Below are 18,833 nucleotides of genomic sequence, written 5' to 3'. Positions count from 1 at the left end.
TTTTTTTCTTTTTTTTTTTTTTTTTTTTTTTTTTTTTTTTTTTTTTTTTTTTTTTTTTGACACAGAGTCTCGCTCTGTCACCTAGGCTGGAGTGCAGTGGTGCAATCTTGGCTCACTGCAAGCTCTGCCTCCCGGGTTCACACCATTCTCCTGCCTCAGCCTCCCGAGTAGCTGCGACTACAGGCGGCCACCATCACACCCGGCTAAGTTTTTGTATTTTTAGTAGAGATGGGGTTTCACCGTGTTAGCCAAGATGGTCTCGATCTCCTGACCTCATGATCCACCCACCTCGGCCTCCCAAAGTGCTGGGATTGCAGGCATGAGCCACTGTGCCCAGCCTCTCTTTCTATTTTAATACCCTTTCTTTCTTTCTCTTGCCTGATTGCCCCGGCCAGAACTTAGAATACTATGTCAAATAGGAGAGATAAGAGAGGACATCCTTGTCTTGTGCCAGTTTTCAGAGGGAATGCTTCTAGTTTTTACCCATTCTGTATGATACTGGCTATGGATTTGTTATAAACATCTCTTACTATTTTGAGATATGTTCCATGAATACCTAGTTTATTGAATATTTTTAGCATGAAGGTGTTTTGAATTTTATCAAAGGCCTTTTCTGCATCTATTGAGATAATCAGGTGTTTTTTGTCATTGGTTCTGTTTATGTGATATATTACATTTACTGATTTGCGTATGTTGAACCAGCCTTGCAACACAGGGATAAAGCCGACTTGATCATGGTGGGTTAGCTTTTTTTGATGTGCTGTTGGTTTCTGTTTGCCAGTATTTTACTAAGGATTTTTGCATTGATGTTCATCAGAGATATTGGCCTGAAATTTCTTTTTTTGTTGTGTCTCTACCAGATTTTGGTATCAGGATGATGCTGGCCTCATAAAATGAGTTAGGAAAGAGTCTTTTTTTGTGGGGATGGGGGATGGGGGGAAACAGAGTTTTGTTCTTGTTGCTGAGGCTGGATTGCAATGGCACAATCTTGGCTCACTGCAACCTCAGCCTCCCGGGTTCAAGTGATTTTCCTGCCTCAGCCTCTCAAGTAGCCGGGATTACAGGCATGTGCCACCATGCCTGGCTAATTTTGTATTTTTGGTAGAGACGGGGTTTCTCCATGTTGGTCAGGCTGGTCTCAAACTCCCAACCTCAGGTGATCCATGCGCTTTGACCTCCCAAAGTGCTGAGATCAGAGGCATGAACCACCACACCTAGCTGGAGTCCCTTTTTTTTTCTATTGTTTGGTACAGTTTCAGAAGGAATGGTACCAGCTCCTCTTTGTACCTCTGGTAGAATTCAGCTGTGAATCCTTCTGGTCCCAGATTTTTTTTGGTTGGTAGGCTATTAATTACTGCCTTAATTTCAGATGTTGTTATTGGTCTATTCAGGGATTCAACTTATTCCTAGTTTAGTCTTGGGAGGGCGTATGTGTCCAGGAATTTATCCATTTCTTCTAGATTTTCTAGTTTATTTGTGTAGAAGTACTTATAGTATTCTCTGATGGTAGTTTGTATTTCTGTGGGATCAGTGGTGATATCCCCTTTATCACTTTTTATTGTGTCTATTTGATTCTTCTCTCTTTTCTTCTTTATTAGTCTGGCTAGTCGTCTATCTTGTTAATTTTTTCAAAAAAAGAGCTCCCAGATTCATTGACTGTTTGAAGGATTTTTCATGTCTCTATCTCCTTCAGTTCTGCTCTGATCTTAGTTATTTCTTGTCCTCTGCTGGCTTTTGAATTTGTTTGCTCTTGCTTCTCTAGTTCTTTTAATTGTGATGTTAGGGTGTCAATTGTAGATCCTTTTCACTTTCTGATATGACTGTTTAATGCTATAAATTTCTCTCTACACACTGCTTTAGCTTTAGCTATGTGGTCTGAGAGAATGTTTGTTATGATTTCTGTTCTGTTGCCATTGGTGAGGAGTGTTTTACTTTCAATTATGTGGTCAATTTTAGAATAAGTGCTATGTGGTGCTGAGAAGAATGTATATTTTGTTGATTTGGGCTTCAGAGTTCTGTAGATGTCTATTAGGTCAACTTGGTCCAGAGTTGTGTTCAAATCCTGAATATCCTTGTTAATTTTCTGTCTCATTAATCTGTCTAATATTGATAGCAGGGTGTTAAAGTCTCCCACTATCATTGTGTGGGAGTCTAAATCTCTTTCTAGATATCTAAGAATTTGCTTTATCTGGGTTCTCCTGTATTGGGTGCATTTATATTTAGGATAGTTAGTTCATCTTGTTGCATTGATCCCTTTACCATTATGTAATGTCCTTCTTTGTAATGCCCTTCTTTGTCTTTTTTGATCTTTGTTGATTTAAAGTCTATATTATCAGAGACTAGGATTGCAACCCCTATTTTTTTTTTTTCATTTGCTTGGTAAATATTCCTCCATCCCTTTATTTTGAAGCTATGTGTTGCACGTGAGATGGGTCTCCTGAATACAGCACATCAATGGGACTTGACTCTATCCAATTTGCAAGTCTGTATGTTTTAATTGGGGCATTTAACCCATTTACATTTAAGGTTAGTGTTGATATGTGTGAATTTGATCCTGTCATCATGATACTAACTGGTTATTTTGCACATTAGTTAATGCAGTTTCTTCATAGTGTCATTGGTCTTTATATTTTGGTATGTTTTTGCAGTGGCTGGTACTGGTTTTTCCTTTCCGTATTTAGTGCTTTCTTCAAGAGCTCTTGTAAGGCAGGCATGGTTGTGACAAGATCCTTCAGCATTTGCTTGTCTGTAAAGGGTTTTATTTCTCCTTTGCTTATGAAAATTAGTTTGGCTGGATATGAAATACTGGGTTGAAAATTCTTTTCTTTAAGAATGTTGAATATTGGCCCCACTCTCTTCTGGCTTGTAGGGTTTCTGCAGAGAGATCTGCTGTTAGTCTGATCTGCTTCCCTTTGTAGGTAACCTGACCTTTCTGTTTGGATGCGCTTAACATTTTTTCCTTCATTTTAACCTTGGAGGATATGACGATTATGTGTCTTGGGGTTGCTCTTCTCAAGGACTGTCTTAGTGGTGTTCTCTGTATTTCCTGAATTTGAATATGGCCTATCTTGTTAGGTTAGGGAAGTTGTCCTGGATAATATCCTGAAGTGTGTTTTCCAACTTGGTTCCATTCTCCCTGTCACTTTCAGGTACACCACTCAATCATAGGTTTGTTCTTTTCACATAGTCCCATATTTCTTGGAGGATTTGTTTGTTCCTTTTCATTCTTTTTTCTCTCATCTTGTCTTCATGCTTTATTTTACTAAGTTGATCTTCAATCTCAGGTATCCTTTCTTCTGCTTGATTGATTTGGCTGTTGATACTTGTGTATGCTTCACAAAGTTCTCGTGCTATGTTTTTCAACTCCATCAGGTCATTTATGTTCTTCTCTAAACTGGTTATTCTAGTTAGCAGTTCCTGTAACCTTTCATCAAGGTTCTTAGCTTCCTTGCATTGGGTTAGAACATGTTCCTTTAGCTCAGAGGAGTTTGTTATTACCCACCTTCTGAAGCTTACTTATGTCAATTCATTAAACTCATTCACTGTTCAGTTTTTTTCCCCTTGCTGGAGAGGTGTTGTGATCTTTTGGAGGAGAAGAGGCATTCTTGTTTTTGGAATTTTCAGCATTTTTGCATTGTTTTTTCCTCATTTTCATGGATTTAGCTACCTTTGATCTTTGATGCTGATGACCTTTGGATGGTGTTTTTGGGTGGGTGTCCTTTTTGTTGATGTAGATGTTATTGCTTTCTGTTTGTTAGTTTTCCTTCTAACAGTCAGGACCCTCTTCTGCAGGCCTGCTGGAGTTTGCTGGAGATCCACTTCAGACCCTGTTTGCCTGGATATTGCCAGTGGAAGCTGCAAAACAGCAAAGATTGCTGCCTGCTCCTTCCTCTGGAAGCTTTGTCCCAGAGGAACACCTGCCTGTTGCCAGCCAGAGCTCTCCTGTATGAGGTGCCTGTTGGCCCCTGCTGGGAGGCATCTCCCAGTCAGGAGGCATGAGGGTCAGGGACCCAATTGAGGAGGCAGTCTGTCCTTTAGTAGAACTCAAGCACTGTGCTGGGAGATTTGCTGCTCTCTTCAGAGTTGGCTGGCAGGAACATTTAAATCCATTGAAGCTGTACCCACAGCTGTCCCTTCCCCTAGGTGCTCTGTCCCAGAGAGATGGGAGTTTTATCTGTAAGCCTCTGACTGGGGCTGCTGCCTTTCTCTCAAAGATGCCCTGCCCAGAGAGGAGGAATCTAGAGAGGCAGTCTCGCCCCAGGCACTTTGCCGCACTGCAGAGAGCCCAGTCTGAACCTCCCAGCAGCTTCCTTAGTACTGTGAGGGGAAGATCACCTACTCATGCCTCAGTAATGGTGAATGCCCCTCCCCCCACCAGGCTTGATCATCCCAGGTCGACTTCAGACTGCTGTGCTGGCAGTGAGAGAGAATTTCGATGACTCACGAAGATGGCCGAATAGGAACAGCTCCAGTCTCCAACTCCCAGCACGAGCGACACAGAAGACCAGTGATTTCTGGCATTTCAACTGAGGTACTGGGGTCATCTCACTAGGGAGTGCCGGACAATCGGTGCTGGTCAGCTGCGTGCAGCCCGACCAGCGAGAGCTGAGCAGGGCGAGGCATCGCCTCACCTGGGAAGCGCAAGGGGGAAGGGAATCCGTTTTCTAGCCAGGGGAACTGAGACAACAACAACCTGAAATTGGTAACTCCCACCCCAGTACTGTGCTTAAGCAAACGGGCACACCAGGAGAATATATCCACAGCCTGGCCGGGAGGGTCCCATGCCCACGAGCCTCCCTCAGTTGCTAAACACAGCAGTCCCTGCAGATCTAACCGCAAGGCCAGCAGCAGGCTGGGGGAGGGGTGCCTGCCATTGCTGAGGCTTAAGTAGGTAAACAAAACCGCTGGGGAAGCTCGAACTGGGTGGAGCTCCAGCAGCTCAATGAAACCTGCCTATCTCTTGTAGACTCCACCTCTGGGGACAGGACACAGCTAAATAACAACAACAAAAAAAGCAGACAAGAAACTCTGCAGCCAAATGACTCTGTTGACAGCTTTGAAGAGAGCAGTGGATCTCCCAACATGGAGGTTGAGATCGAGAAGGGACAGACTGCCTGCTCAAGTGGGTCCTGACCCCTGAGTAGCCCTTAACGGGAGACATTCCCCACTAGGGGCATCCTGACCACCCCACACCTCACAGGGTGGAGTACACCCCTGAAGAGGAAGTTCCAAGTAAAGAAATCCAGACAGGTACACTCACTATTAGCAATATTCTATCTTCTGCAACCTCTGCTGCTGATACCCAGGCAAACAGGGTCTGGGGTGGACCTCAAGCAATCTCCAACAGACCTAAGCGGGGTCCTGACTGTCAGAAGGGAAAACTATCAAACAGGAAGAACACCTATACCAAAACCCCATCAGTACGTCACCATCATCAAAGACCAGAGGCAGATAAAACCACAAAGATGGGGAAAAAGCAGGGCAGAAAAGCTGGAAATTCAAAAAATAAGAGCGCATCCCCCCCTGCAAAGGAGCACAGCCCATTGCCAGCAACGGATCGAAGCTGTCAGAGAAAAATTTGACTTTGACGAGATGAGAGAAGAAGGCTTCAGTCCCATCATTCTCAGAGCTAAAGGAGGAATTACGTACCCAGCAAAGAAACTAAAAATGTTGAAAAAAGAGTGGAAGAATTGACAGCTAGACTAATTAATGCAGAGAAGGTCATAAACAAAATGACAGAGATGAAAACCACGACATGAGAAATACGTGACAAATGCACAAGGCTTCAGTAACTAACTCGATCAACCTGAAGAAAGAGTATCAGCAATTGAGGATCAAATGAATGAAATGAAGCGAGAAGAGAAACCAAAGAAAAAAGAAGAAAAGAAATGAAACAAAGCCTGCAAGAAGTATGGGATTATGTAAATTTTAGACCAAATCTACGTCTGATTGGGGGGCCTGAAAGTGAGGGGGAAAATGGAACCAAGTTGGAAAACACTCTTCAGGATATCATCCAGGAGAACTTTCCCACCCTAGTAGGACAGGCCAACATTCAAATTCAGGAAATACAGAGAAAACCACAAAGATACTCCTCGAGAAGAGCAACTCCAAGACACATAATTGCCAGATTCACCGAAGTTGAAATGAAGGAAAAAATCTTAAGGGCAGCCAGAGAGAAAGGTCGGGTTACCCACAAAGGGAATCCCATCAGACTAACAGCAGATCTCTCAGCAGAAACTCTACAAGCCAGAAGAGAGTGGGGGCCAATATTCAACATTCTTAGAGAATTTCAAGCCAGTGATTCTTAGCTTGCTGGGCTCCATGTCAGTGAGACCTGCTGACCAAGACCACTTGGCTCCCTGGCTTCAGCCCCCATTCCTGGGGTGTGAATGGTTCTGTCTCACTGGGGTTGCAGGCACCACTGCGGTATGAAAAAAAAAACAAACAAACAAGAAAACTCCTGCAGCTAGCTCTGTGTCTGCACAAACAGCTGCCCAGTTTTGTGCTTGAAACCCAGGGCCCTGGTGATGTAGGCACATGAGGGAGTCTCCTGGTCTGGGGGTTGCAAAAACTGTGGGAAAAGCACGATATCTGGGCCAGATAGCACAGTCCCTCACAGCTTCCCTTGGCTAGGAGAGGGAGGTCTCTGACCCCTCATACTTCCCAGGTGAGGTGATGCCCCACCCTGCTTCTGCTTGCCCTCCATGGGCTGCATCCACTGTCTAACCAGTCCCAATGAGATAAACTGGGTGCCTCAGTTGGAAATGCAGAAATCACCTACCTTCTGCATTGGTCTCACTGAGAGGTGCAGACTGGAGCTGTTCCTATTCACCCATCTTCTATTAGAACCAGACCTGGGTTGTTGTTATTCCTTCATGCTGACAAATGCTAAACTGTTTTTTATCCATGCTGCCATCTATTATTGTATACCCTCTTCCCAAGTGTGACGTTTCTTCGGGTCTACAAACATTTATCAGCTTTTTCCACAATCCTCCAAAGGGCATTTGACACAGTGGATCTATCTCACATCCTTCTGGGGAAACTTGGGAGTCCTGTCTCAGAGTCCCTTCCTAGGCACACATGACATTCTATCCAAGTCCCTGCTTTCTATGGTGGCTCAAGGAACCCTAGGCCATTCATCTTTCATATCTCCAGAAAAAGTGGGGCACACAAATCTACTGTATGATACCTAAACTTATCTTGGGGTTCTAATACCCCTCCCCTCCACTGGCTTAGCTAGTGGGAGAAGGATGCTCAGCCCTTTTGAGAAACCCACATTGCTAGTGTTATGGCTTCAACATAATGCTCAGAATCCTTTACAGATCTGAATTTTGAAGCTCAAAACAGAAGTGTTTTAGACCCATACACTTCTTTTGTCAAGCTATTTTCTTAGTCACAGGTTTCAAAAATCTATTTAGAAAGTTAAAAGCCTAGGGAAATTCATGTAGGAACTCTCACTTTTGCTTGACTGTGAAGAAGGTTGGAATATCAGGAAATGCTGTAGAAAGAGTGATAGACAAATTATCTTCCAATTATCCTGCCACACTCAATAAACTCATGAAAGTGTTATTTTTAATAGATAAAATAGTAGTGGCTAGGAAACAGTAAGAAAATGACCTCAATTAATGAGTGACCAGTTAAGGAAAGAGAAGAACTGAGAAGAACTCAGGTTTTGCATCTTGCTCCAGGTATCTGAAGGTCCAATTGAGAATTATGTTTGGGCCAGTCACCCGCAGTGGGCAAAGTCCTCAGGCTTTTCCACCCACCCTCCATTTCTAGAGGATTTGAGGGGCTAGGTAAGTTACCTAGGGAGAGACTCAACTCAGGAATAAAGAAGGAATCAATTACCTTAAGTGGAAAACAGGATAAGTGCTTGGCCTCGGGTTCAAGGCAGAAGTTCAGTTCCAGGCAGAAGTCCAGTTCCCATGATATAAAATCATGGTCTTTGCTTTGGATGTCCCATCAGATAAGCATGACAGAGAGAAACATCAGCATGTACCAGGGCCCCAACAACCTACAAGGCAGATGTAATGCAGAGTCTGAGAAGTTGGAGGAATTGGGATTGCCTAATACCCATTGTAGGTTAGGCTTAGTGCTGGAAATGACATTGAGCAGAACAAGTTGGTAAAAATGATGTTGCCCCAATTATGCAGAGAAGAATGAGTGTTTATCACTTAGGGTCTGACATAAACCAGATGACACACTCAGTGGGGTAAGTGAAGAGAGCTTAATGAAGACATGATTTGCAAAGGTGCAGATAGAGTTAAAGGAAATTAACTGAGGATAGTGATGCACATCACAGGTAGTAAATAAATACGTAAGCCAGGGAATATTACTACTCCTAGGCCTGAAAGGGCCTGAATAGAGAGCAGCTTTAGGAGAAGATCACTCAATATGAGCTATGGGCTTTGGCCATGGAACAGAGCCATTGTTAATCTTTGATCCAGTAGGGAGGGAGTTCAAGGAATAGATACTTCAATTTCTCTATCCCCAAACTATGATCTCCTGCTGGTACCTCCTGTTTGCCAAACTTGAAGCCAGAGAGCAAGAAGCTCAGCTAAAGTGCTTCCAAGAGTAGTGTCCAGGCACAGCAGAGAGGGATAATGGATGAGTCTGAAGGGGCAAACAGCAAATGGCCAGAGCAGTCACAGGTCCTGGGAACCAGGGTGGAGTGTGTGTGCATGTATGTGTGTGTGTGTGTGTGTGTGTGTGTGTGTATTCCTTCTCAAAATTGCTCTCATTTGCATTACTAAATTTTATTTTTATAATCTTTCAAAACTATTGCAAAGCTTTTGTATCCAAGATACTTTTTATCTATATTTTCAGAAGTTCTGGTCTTTGTAACTAGATTTGTGTAGAATGTAGATAGAGTCTTTTACAATAAATCAAGCTTTGGTTGCAGAAAACCAGTGAATATTATTTCTCTACTTAGAGTTCCCCAAATTGGTCTTTGTTACCTTCTTTGAGTGTGTTGATATTTTGCCTCTATCAATAAGTCAAAGTAATAGATAAAATATATTTTAAGATAATGAAATCAGATGAAACTGTGCTTTCCAATATACAAGATGGGAGACTTAAGCAGTTGTTTTATCCAACTTGAGCTCCACTTTGGGACACACTGACTTGCTTCCTGTACTTTGTCTATCAGGTGGGCAATAAAGATCTGATATAAGTGGGAGTGTGCAGAACTAGACATTGACTTCCCTTTGCAAAAGAATGTTACCTCAAGGGAAACTGATCATAAGAGGGAAATTAAATCTTCTAGTTAAATTATGGATTTACAGCGAGGAAATTCTATTTTTCCCTGAATAGGCTCAGGAATCTTGTGTGACTTTGAAGACAAAGACACACCATGTATTGTGTAGGTCAGTTAGCAAATTAAACGACAAAGTAGAAGTTGCCAAAAGAGGTAGATAACAAAACAAATGAAAAATAATTTATAGAAAATAAGTAAAGTGCTATTAATGGCAGTAGTCTACATTGTATCCCTGTCCAAACCAGGATTAGAACAAGTGTGAGACACAGCAGTAGGTGGAGACTTGGAGTGAAGGATGAAAGTGCTCATTTCAGGAGCTGAGGCCTCATTAGTGTGGGAGATGGCACTGATGAGCAGAATGAGATAGGGACAGGCACATCATTGCTCTGTGATAGTGAGCAGTTTATGTCCCTTCCCTGGTCCTATTGATAAAAGGGCCTGAAGGGGTAAGAATAGAAAGTGGCTTTAGGAGGGGATCATGCCATATGAGTTATGGCTGATGTGATGATAACATCTGCCTCATTCACAACAGTAAAAGAAATGCTAACATTCGAGGGTTCCATCTGCAAGACAGCATAATTCAGTCTGTTAATTTTTTATGTTTGGAGGAATTTTTTACAGGTATGGAGGAAAGGTAGAAAATGTTTTCTTGTGAATTTCATAGATAAATTTCTAGGAGTGTTATGAACATTGCTTCATTTAGAGGGATTGACTTGGGCCTAATTAAAGACTGGTTAGGTAAAATGGTATTCATTACTATCAGCTATATCCCAGGAATTAGCAGTGAGTACAGTAATGAATAATTTGAACAATCGGTTTGACAGATAGTGAGACAGGGCAATACTGTGTCGTTTCTTTAGAGAGAAAAACAGAATAGAGTCCAGTTAGATAGTTGTACCATGACTCACTAAGCCTGTAGCATAGACAGAGTGTGAATATTACAGATGCATCACACCAAGTGGAAGGCAGGAAGAGAGACATAGAAGACTTTAGCACGTAACTTGGCTTTCTGAATGACTCAATTTTCTGATCCTATGCATGATCCTCCATCTTCAACTTCAACTCTCTTCTTACCTGCATGTGTTTATGTAAGTTTTGGCTGGCCCTACTGGTTTATTAATTAAGATTTAGCTGGGGAGAGTATGAACAGGAATTATATTAAAGACTGATTTGATTTAGGTTTTCCTCTTTAAATTATTATTTTGCGGTGCCTTTAGCATACTGTGTGGCATCCTAGACACTGGGGGGTCAGTGCAAGTGTCTCTGCCTTTGTCTGTTAAGATCAGTCAACATACTGGAAAAACATCACCTATGGCTCCCACGAGTACTCGTGGCTTGGGGTTCAGGTCTTTGGATGGTAAGTCTGGTGGTGTGAGGCAGCTTATCAGCTTCTGTGTGCTATTTATGTCCTAGAATTGGGAAATTTTGTACAGAATTGAAATGATTTCCTCTATTCATGAAATCTTTTTATTATGACATAGAAATCTTTATTTGCATTTAAAATTTACCTTTGAGGTTTTTTTTGTTGTTGTTGTTTTGTTTTTTTGTTTTGTTTTGTTTTTAGACAGAGGTCTCACTCTGTCACCCAGGCTGGAGTGCAGTGGTGCTATCTCAGCTCACCGCAACCTCTGCCTCCCAGGTTCCAGCCATTCTCATGCCTCAGCCTCCCGAGTAGCTGGGATTACACACCAGGCTAATTTCTGTATTTTTAGTAGAGAAGCGGTCTCGCCATATTGGCCAGGCTGGTCTTGAACTCCTGGATTCAAGTGATCCACCTGCCCGGGTCTCCCAAAGTGCTGGAATTACAGGTGTGAGCCACCATGCCCAGCCACCATTGAGATTGCTAAAAGAAAACTGGGCCATATCAGTTTAGTCTTCCATTGCTTAGAACTCTGAAGAAGAAGAAGAAAAAAAAAAGCAAAGTGAGAGAAACCACAGAAAACATCCTCAGATGACTCTTGAACCAGCAGTTTTTGGGTCTCACAGGCCATCAGTTCAAAGACAACACTCTGTCCATTAATATTTTCTTCAGAATTCTAGCATCCTTAAAGATGCTGCCTTTAAAATCATATCATTCTTGAAATTCCCTTCTTCAGTGAAACCCTTCCTCGTCACTCTAGAGAGAAGATAAATCTCCTTTTTCCTAAATAATTTAAAACTCAGTTCTTTTGCTAGTTGTTGGATACTGACCCTATGTTTCCTTGACCTTTTTGAATACCAATGTCTACCTTTCAACTGGAAGCCCCTGGAGGTAAAGATGATGCCATATATGTTGGAATTCCCCATCATTCATAATATGTTCTTGATAAGTATATGTATAAATAATTGATTTGTTAAAAGTACATGTTCTACTTTTTATTCATTTGGTCAAAAAGTTTTTTTAGTGCCCTTTCCATTAACAATATACTTCATGAAATGATTGACACTGTCAAGATGTATCAACTGAGGATCAATAACTCTGAGCATCCACCTGTGGTCTTAGTGGTAAGATCAGAAATGGTACCTTAATTTTTAAGTAATAAGTTATCTTTTTATTAAAGCATAACTATTAGGAATACACTCTGGACTGGTTAGTTTTCTTCCTGACTGGCTTTTCCCTGTGCTCACATTCAGGCAGTGACCCTCAATACCAAAGAAATTTGTCACACAAGAGAGTTTTATTGCTTCTCACCCAGGCAGTCAAAATTCTTTGCCAAATGTCAAAGCTGTAAATACTAATGGATTGTGTAGATGTGTTTTTGGAATTCAAAATTGAAGTATATACTATATTTGTCGGAAAATACATGGAATGCAAAGTTCCAGGCCTTCTGTTTTTCCAAGTACCTAGTAGAAAGAACTGGATAGAGTGGGCTCAAGATGAGCGTTCCTAAAATATGATAGTCTACCTGGATGCATTAGAGAGATTTGGGTATTCTTTCTTCATTCCTCCAGTGTGCATTTGACAAGTAAATGATTTTATAACCCTCAAATTACTTCTTCCTCCTTTCCCCTGATCTGCTGGTTCATAAAATTCAAACCAGTGGAATCATGCTTCCCAGTTAATTAAATAATGTTCCCAAAATACCTGGGTGAAAATACACATGACTTACACATGCACACACACACGCACATGCACACACCCACAGACACGCACAACTGAACTTCTGCCTAGAACCTGAGGTCAAGCCCTTATCTTGTTACTCACTTGTAGTAAGTTGATTGCTTCTTGATATGTGAGTTGAGCCTCTCTTGATAAATTACCTGGCCCCTCATATTTACTAGGACTAGAGAAATCTGCCTCATTTTGCCAATCCTGTCCATCACTTCTAGCCCCCTTGTTCTCTAATGGTATGTAAGGATCGAAGTACTAGATTTGTTTATGTTTTTGTCTTTGCCCACTAATTGATTGCCTGTATAGATTTCTAACTACCAGTGGCTACAAGACCACCCTATCTATTAATAGGTTATTAATAATATCCATTTTCCTTTTAGGAATTCCTTCTGCTTCCATTCTCACCTCGAGAAATTGCATGGAACCTCTCTGATGCTGAGTCTTTGCCTGAGATTAATCACCTTTGGGCTGTGGGCAACTCTCTGGACACCATGTTCTGCCAGCCTGGTTTCAGTCCCCTGTGCCCACCTTAATATAGACCATCCGTTTTCACACTGGCTACCTTCTACTGTGTGGAAGGTGCATTCTTCCTTTCAAGGCGTTTTACTTAAACTTTTAAAGACCCTGCCCCTCCCTCAATTGGAGATACTCTCGAGGAACAACAAAGGGCACTTGCCCATTAATTGCTAGGTGTTTCCCCCCTCCTCCCTTGCCCTATGTAAGCTAGTCCAGAACAGAGCAAATATTTTAGACACTTCAAAAAAGAAGGCCCAGAATGAACGGCTCTGAATAATGAGCACAGAGAAGACGTGATGTGAGGCAGACTTTTTTAAGTGAAATGTTATGTATGAAGTAACACTTCAGCCTCCCACTCCTTCCTCCATCATCTCACAAAATCTTTCATAAAATGTCCATTTCTCAGTAGTGCACTGAGGAAGTAGAGCTATCTGCCGTGTGCTTGAAGCTTCCTGCTTTGAGGTGTTGTGGGGTGAAAGCAAATGTTGCCTGTGAGGTCCATGCCATATGGATTAGCATTTCTTTTCCAAACCAAGGAAGACAGAAAACAGCTTTTCTTCCAACGTGTCTTTAATTATCTGTCTACTTTCATGGGGAAAACAGTTTTTAGCCTGAGAATTGTTGATTAAATTTCTTTGTTCCAGAACTCTATGTTTGTAGCAAAAACAATAAAACAACCTACCAAAATATCAAAGCACTGATTAGCTAGTTGTTTTGCTAGCTGCTTTTGTTTATTTGTTTAAGGGAACAATTGTTTTGGTATCAGGAAGACACAACTAAATTGTCTGCATACCTTGGGTATGCCAGAGGGAGTAGACCCAGGCAACACGGACTGTTTCCCCCTGGTTATGCTCCGTCACTGAAAGTACTCTTGTCTCACAACAAAAGATTTTTAAGGCAAGATTGGTAGTAGGAGATTTAAGTTATGATGTAATTTGGAAAGAAAGCATTTGCCATTTCAAGGTTTCATGCCTCTCTTGGAGTGCATGCAAGTGTTAAAGAAATGAGAAATCAGACTTTATCAGAAATTTGGAAAAATTGGGACAGCACATTTTCTAAAACTAAACTCTGGATTTATTTCATGGGAATCAGAGCTACAGAAAATAAATTTTAAAATTCTGGCTTTTATTTCTCAATTGATATTAAGATACAATTCAAAAATCTTACAAGGCTTTCTATGATCTTGCTCCTGATTCTTCTCTGAGTGCCTCTCCATCCTTGTTCTCCTGCTAAATCTCTGGCCTCTAGCCACAATGCTGTCCTTAAAGTGTCACAGACAAGCCAAGCATGCTCCTGCCCCAAGGTCTTTGCATTTGCTCCTCCCTTTAGGGAAATATGTTCATATGTGATTATCCCTCTTACCTCACTTCAGTTACGTCTCTCCTCAAATAGTAACTCATTGGAAAACATTCCTTCTACTCTCGGTAATTCAGCAGGTTCCAGGACTTTTTAAATTTTTTAACCCATCTACGTTCTTATAAGTCACCATTATCTGACCTTGTATTTAGTAACTATTTACTTTTTATTGTTTGTTTTCTCTATTAAGAGACAATAACTTTATCTTGCTCAGGTTATTTTACTCCCAACTTCTAAGAAAATGCCTTAAACATGTAGGTACTCAATAAATATTTGTGGATTCAAAGAATGAAAGAATGACTGACTATAACTGTTTGTAAATAAATCTTTCATTTTTCAAATTCATTTATTCCAGGATCAGCAATGAAGGTATTGCTCTCAATAAAATTTGTATTCACCACCATACTCTGTACGTGTTGACCTCAAAAGTTGCCACCATTTAGGTTTGGGAGATAGAGTAGATTCCCAACATTGCCTAAAAGACACTAGATGGCAGGTAAGTTTGTATACAGGCCCACAATAACCAGTTTACCCACAAATGAACCTGAAATTTACACATTTTATATTCTAAAATGTAACATATCACTTCCTCTACAAATAGATTAGTCTTTTCTTATAAATAACATAAAATGCATGGAAGCCTAACAATCCATCTTTCTGAAACTGATTCATAAATATGCCTATTTTTAAATAATAGCTAAAATTGACCCTTTTAAAATATAAAACAGCCATTTATAGTAAAATTAGAGTTGTACAATCATAACCACAACCTAATCTTAGAACACTTTCATCACACCAAAAGGAAGCCCTATACCTATTAGCGTATTAGCACTCACTCCTCATCTCCCTCTGATAATTACTCATCTACTTTCTGTCTGCACAGACTTGCCTATTTTGGACATTCTATATAAATATATGGGCTCTTAGGATGACTTCTTTTACTGAGCATAAAATTTTAAAGGTTTGTCTAAATTATAGGATCTATCAGTCTTCATTCCTGTTTTATTGATGAATAATATTACATTGTGTGGGTATAGTACATTTTGACTTTCTATTCATCAGTTGGTAGACAATTGGCTATTGTGCATAATGCTGCAGGAACATTCATGTACAAACCTTTTTGCAGATACATGCTTTCCATTCTCATGGGTACATGCTTAGCAGTGAAATTTCTGGAACATATGGGTAACATTGTTTAACATTTTGAGAAACTGCCAGAATGTTTCCATAGTGGCTTTACCACATTATATTCCCACAGAAATATATGAGGATTCCAATTTCTCCACATCCTTGCCAACACTTGTTATTGCTGTTTTTTGAATTCTAGTCATCCAAGGGGGTGTGAAATAGTATCTCATTGTGGTTTTGATTTGCATTTCCCTAATGAATAATAATGTTGCACATCTTGTCATATGCTTAGGGCCATTTGTATATCTTCTTTGGAGAAATGTTTATTCAAATACTTTGCCCATTTTCCAGTTGAGTTGTTGACTTTTTATCATTGATTTGAAAGTATCCTTTATATATTCCTAATAAAATCTCATTACATATGTGATTTTCAAATATTTTACCTATTTATAGGTTGTCTTTTCTATCTTGATGGTGCCATTTTAAGCACAACAGTTTCAAACTTTGGTGAAATACAATGTAATTTTTCTCTAAACATTTTTTTCTAAAATTTTGTCACTTTTGTTTTTGTTGTCATAGCTAAGAAACCATTGCTTAGTCCAAGGTCAGAAATCTACTCATAATATCTTCTTCTAAGGGTTTTATAATTTTATTATTTATATTTAAGTCGCTGACCCATTTTGAGCTAATTTTTGCATATGCTGTGAGGTGGAGGTACAAATTCATTCTTTTGCATCTGGATATACAACTGTTTCAATATAGTTTGTTAAAGAGAATATTGTTTCTTCATGGAGTGGTCTTGGAAGCCTGTCAACAACCTATTGACCACAGACATAAGGGTTTATTTTTGAAATCTGATTTATATTCTATTGCTCTATATGTCCTTCTACCAGTACCACACTGTCTTGATTACTATTACTTTGTAGCAAATATCAAAATTTGGAAGACTAAGTACTCCGACTTAATTCTTCTTTTTCAAGATTGTTTTCTCTATACTGGGCCCCTTTTAATTTTCTCTAAATTTTAGAAATGGCTATTCAGTTCCTGCAGAAAAAGACAGAATTTTGAGCTAAAGTTCACTGAATCAACATCAATTTGGGTATCATTAACATGTTAACAATACTAAGTTTTCAGATTCATGAAAATAGGATGTCTTTACACGTGAAGAAGACATGTATTTATGTCTTCTTTATTTTCTTTCAATAATGTTTTATAGTTTTAGTCGTGTAGGATTTATACTTCTCCTGTTAAATTTATTCCTAGGTATTTTATTTTTTGATATTATTATAAATGGGATGTTTTCTTAATTTTATTTTTGGATTGTTAATTGCTATTGTGTAGAAATGTAATTAGTTTTGTATTTTCATCTTATATTCTGCAAATATGCTGTAATATTTATTCATTTAAATAGTTTTTTCATGGATCTATATAGTAGATCATGTAATCTGCAAATAAAGATCATTTTACTTCTTCCTTTCCAATCTAGATGGCTTTTATGTCTTTTTCATACCTGTTTACCCTATAGTAATGTTGAATAGAAGTGATGAGAGTGACCTTTCTAGTATCGTTTTGAATCTTACGGCAAAACATTATTTCACCCTTAAGTGTAATATTAGCTATGAGCTTTTCATAGCTGTTTTCTTTCCTCTTTCATGCTATTCTTGTCATACAAATTACGTCTCTGTATATTAGAAGACCATAAACACAGTTTTATAATTATTGTTGTTTGCCATTGTTTTTCAAATCAAAGAAGAGGAAAAAGAGAGTTTCAAACAAAAAAAAATTATGCTTTACAAAATATTTATTTATTTAATCGGTGTATATTTACTAGGGCTGCCATAAGAAAGTGTCACAGGCTGAATGGTTTAAATAGCACACATTTATTTTTTCACTGTTCTAGGGGATAGAAGTCTGAGGTCAAGATATCAGCAGGTTTGGTTTCTCCTGAGACCTCTCTCATTGGCTTGTAGATGGCCACCTCCTTGTTATGTCCTCACACAGCCTTTGTTTTGTCAATGTACATTTCTGGTGTCTCTCCCTACTCATGTAAGTACACCAGTAATATTGAATTAGGACCCACAGTAATGATCTCATTTCAACTTAATCATAACTTTAAAGATCTTATCTCCAAATCCAATTACATTCTGAGATACTGGGGACTGGGACTTTAACATGTGCCTGTTGAGGGAACACATTTCAACTCATAACAATTACATTTATTGATGCTGCTTATTTCTTTGCATGGATTCATATTACTTTCTAGTATCATTTATTTCTGGGGGACTGAAATACTCTCTTTAGTATTTATTTCCTATGGGGCAGATCTACTGATAATAAATTCATTTTCTTCCTTTATCTGAGAATGTCTTAATTTCCTTTCATTTTTAAAGATAACTTTTCTAGACATAGAATTCTTGGTTGATAATATTTTTCTTTAAGCACTCTGTATATATCATCTCACTGCCTCTTGGCTTATATGGCTCCCAATGGGAAGTCAGCTGTTAAACTTCATGATCATCCCTTATACATGATACATCACAGTTTCCTGCTGCTTTCAAGATTCATTTTGTCTTTGCTTTGAACCATTTAACAGTGTTTAGGTGTGTATCTCATTGTATTACTTTACTTGGAGTTTGTTGAGTTTCTTGGATGTGCATATTAATTTTTTATCATATTTGGCACATTTTAGCAATTATTTATTCAAATATTCTTCCTACTCCTCTCTTTTGCCTCTCTTCTGAGGTCCCATTATGCATATCCTGGTGTGCTTGATAGTGCCCCACAGCTCTATGAAGCTGTGTTCACTTTTCTTCATTCTTGTTTTCTTTTAATTCTCAGACTGTATATCTTCAATTGCCCTATCTTGAAGTTCACTGATTTTTTTCTTCTGCCAATTCAAATCTGTTGTTGAATCACTCTAGTTTTTAATTTCATTTATTTTAGTTTTTAACTCCAAAATTTTATTGGTTCATTTATATAATGTCTTCCTCTTTATTGATAGCCTCTATTTAGTGAGACATTCTCATATTTTCTTTTAACCTTTTAGACGTGATTTTTCTTTATTTCTTTGAACTTTTTTATTATAGTTTACTTAAAGTATTGGTCTAATAAGTCAAACATGTGGGCTTCTGTGGAGACAGTTCCATTGACTAGTAGATTTTCCCCCCTTTGTATCAGCCATTCTTTCCTCTATCTTTGCATGTCTTATAAGTTATGGGTGAAAGTCATTTTAAGTAATGATTATCAAATATCAATTTTGTGAATTGTTTTTTCCTTCCTTCCCAGCACTTGATATTGCTGCTATTTGATTTTCTCATTGTTGTGAATTTGTCTAGTGACTTTCCTTGACTAATTTTATAAAGTTTGTTTTCTTTGTGCAGCCACTGGAGTGTGTCTGCTTCATTGGTTTAGTGGTCAGCTAGTGACCGGACAATGATTTCCTTAAATGCCTTTGTCCCAGCCTTTGTCAGGTACACCTTCAATGTC

Source organism: Rhinopithecus bieti, unplaced genomic scaffold (assembly GCF_001698545.2).
Source record: "Rhinopithecus bieti isolate Rb0 unplaced genomic scaffold, ASM169854v2 scaffold_62808, whole genome shotgun sequence".
NCBI classification, from domain to species: domain Eukaryota; kingdom Metazoa; phylum Chordata; class Mammalia; order Primates; family Cercopithecidae; genus Rhinopithecus; species Rhinopithecus bieti.
The sequence above is the reverse complement of the archived record's forward strand: the minus strand, read 5'-3'. Positions refer to the sequence as shown.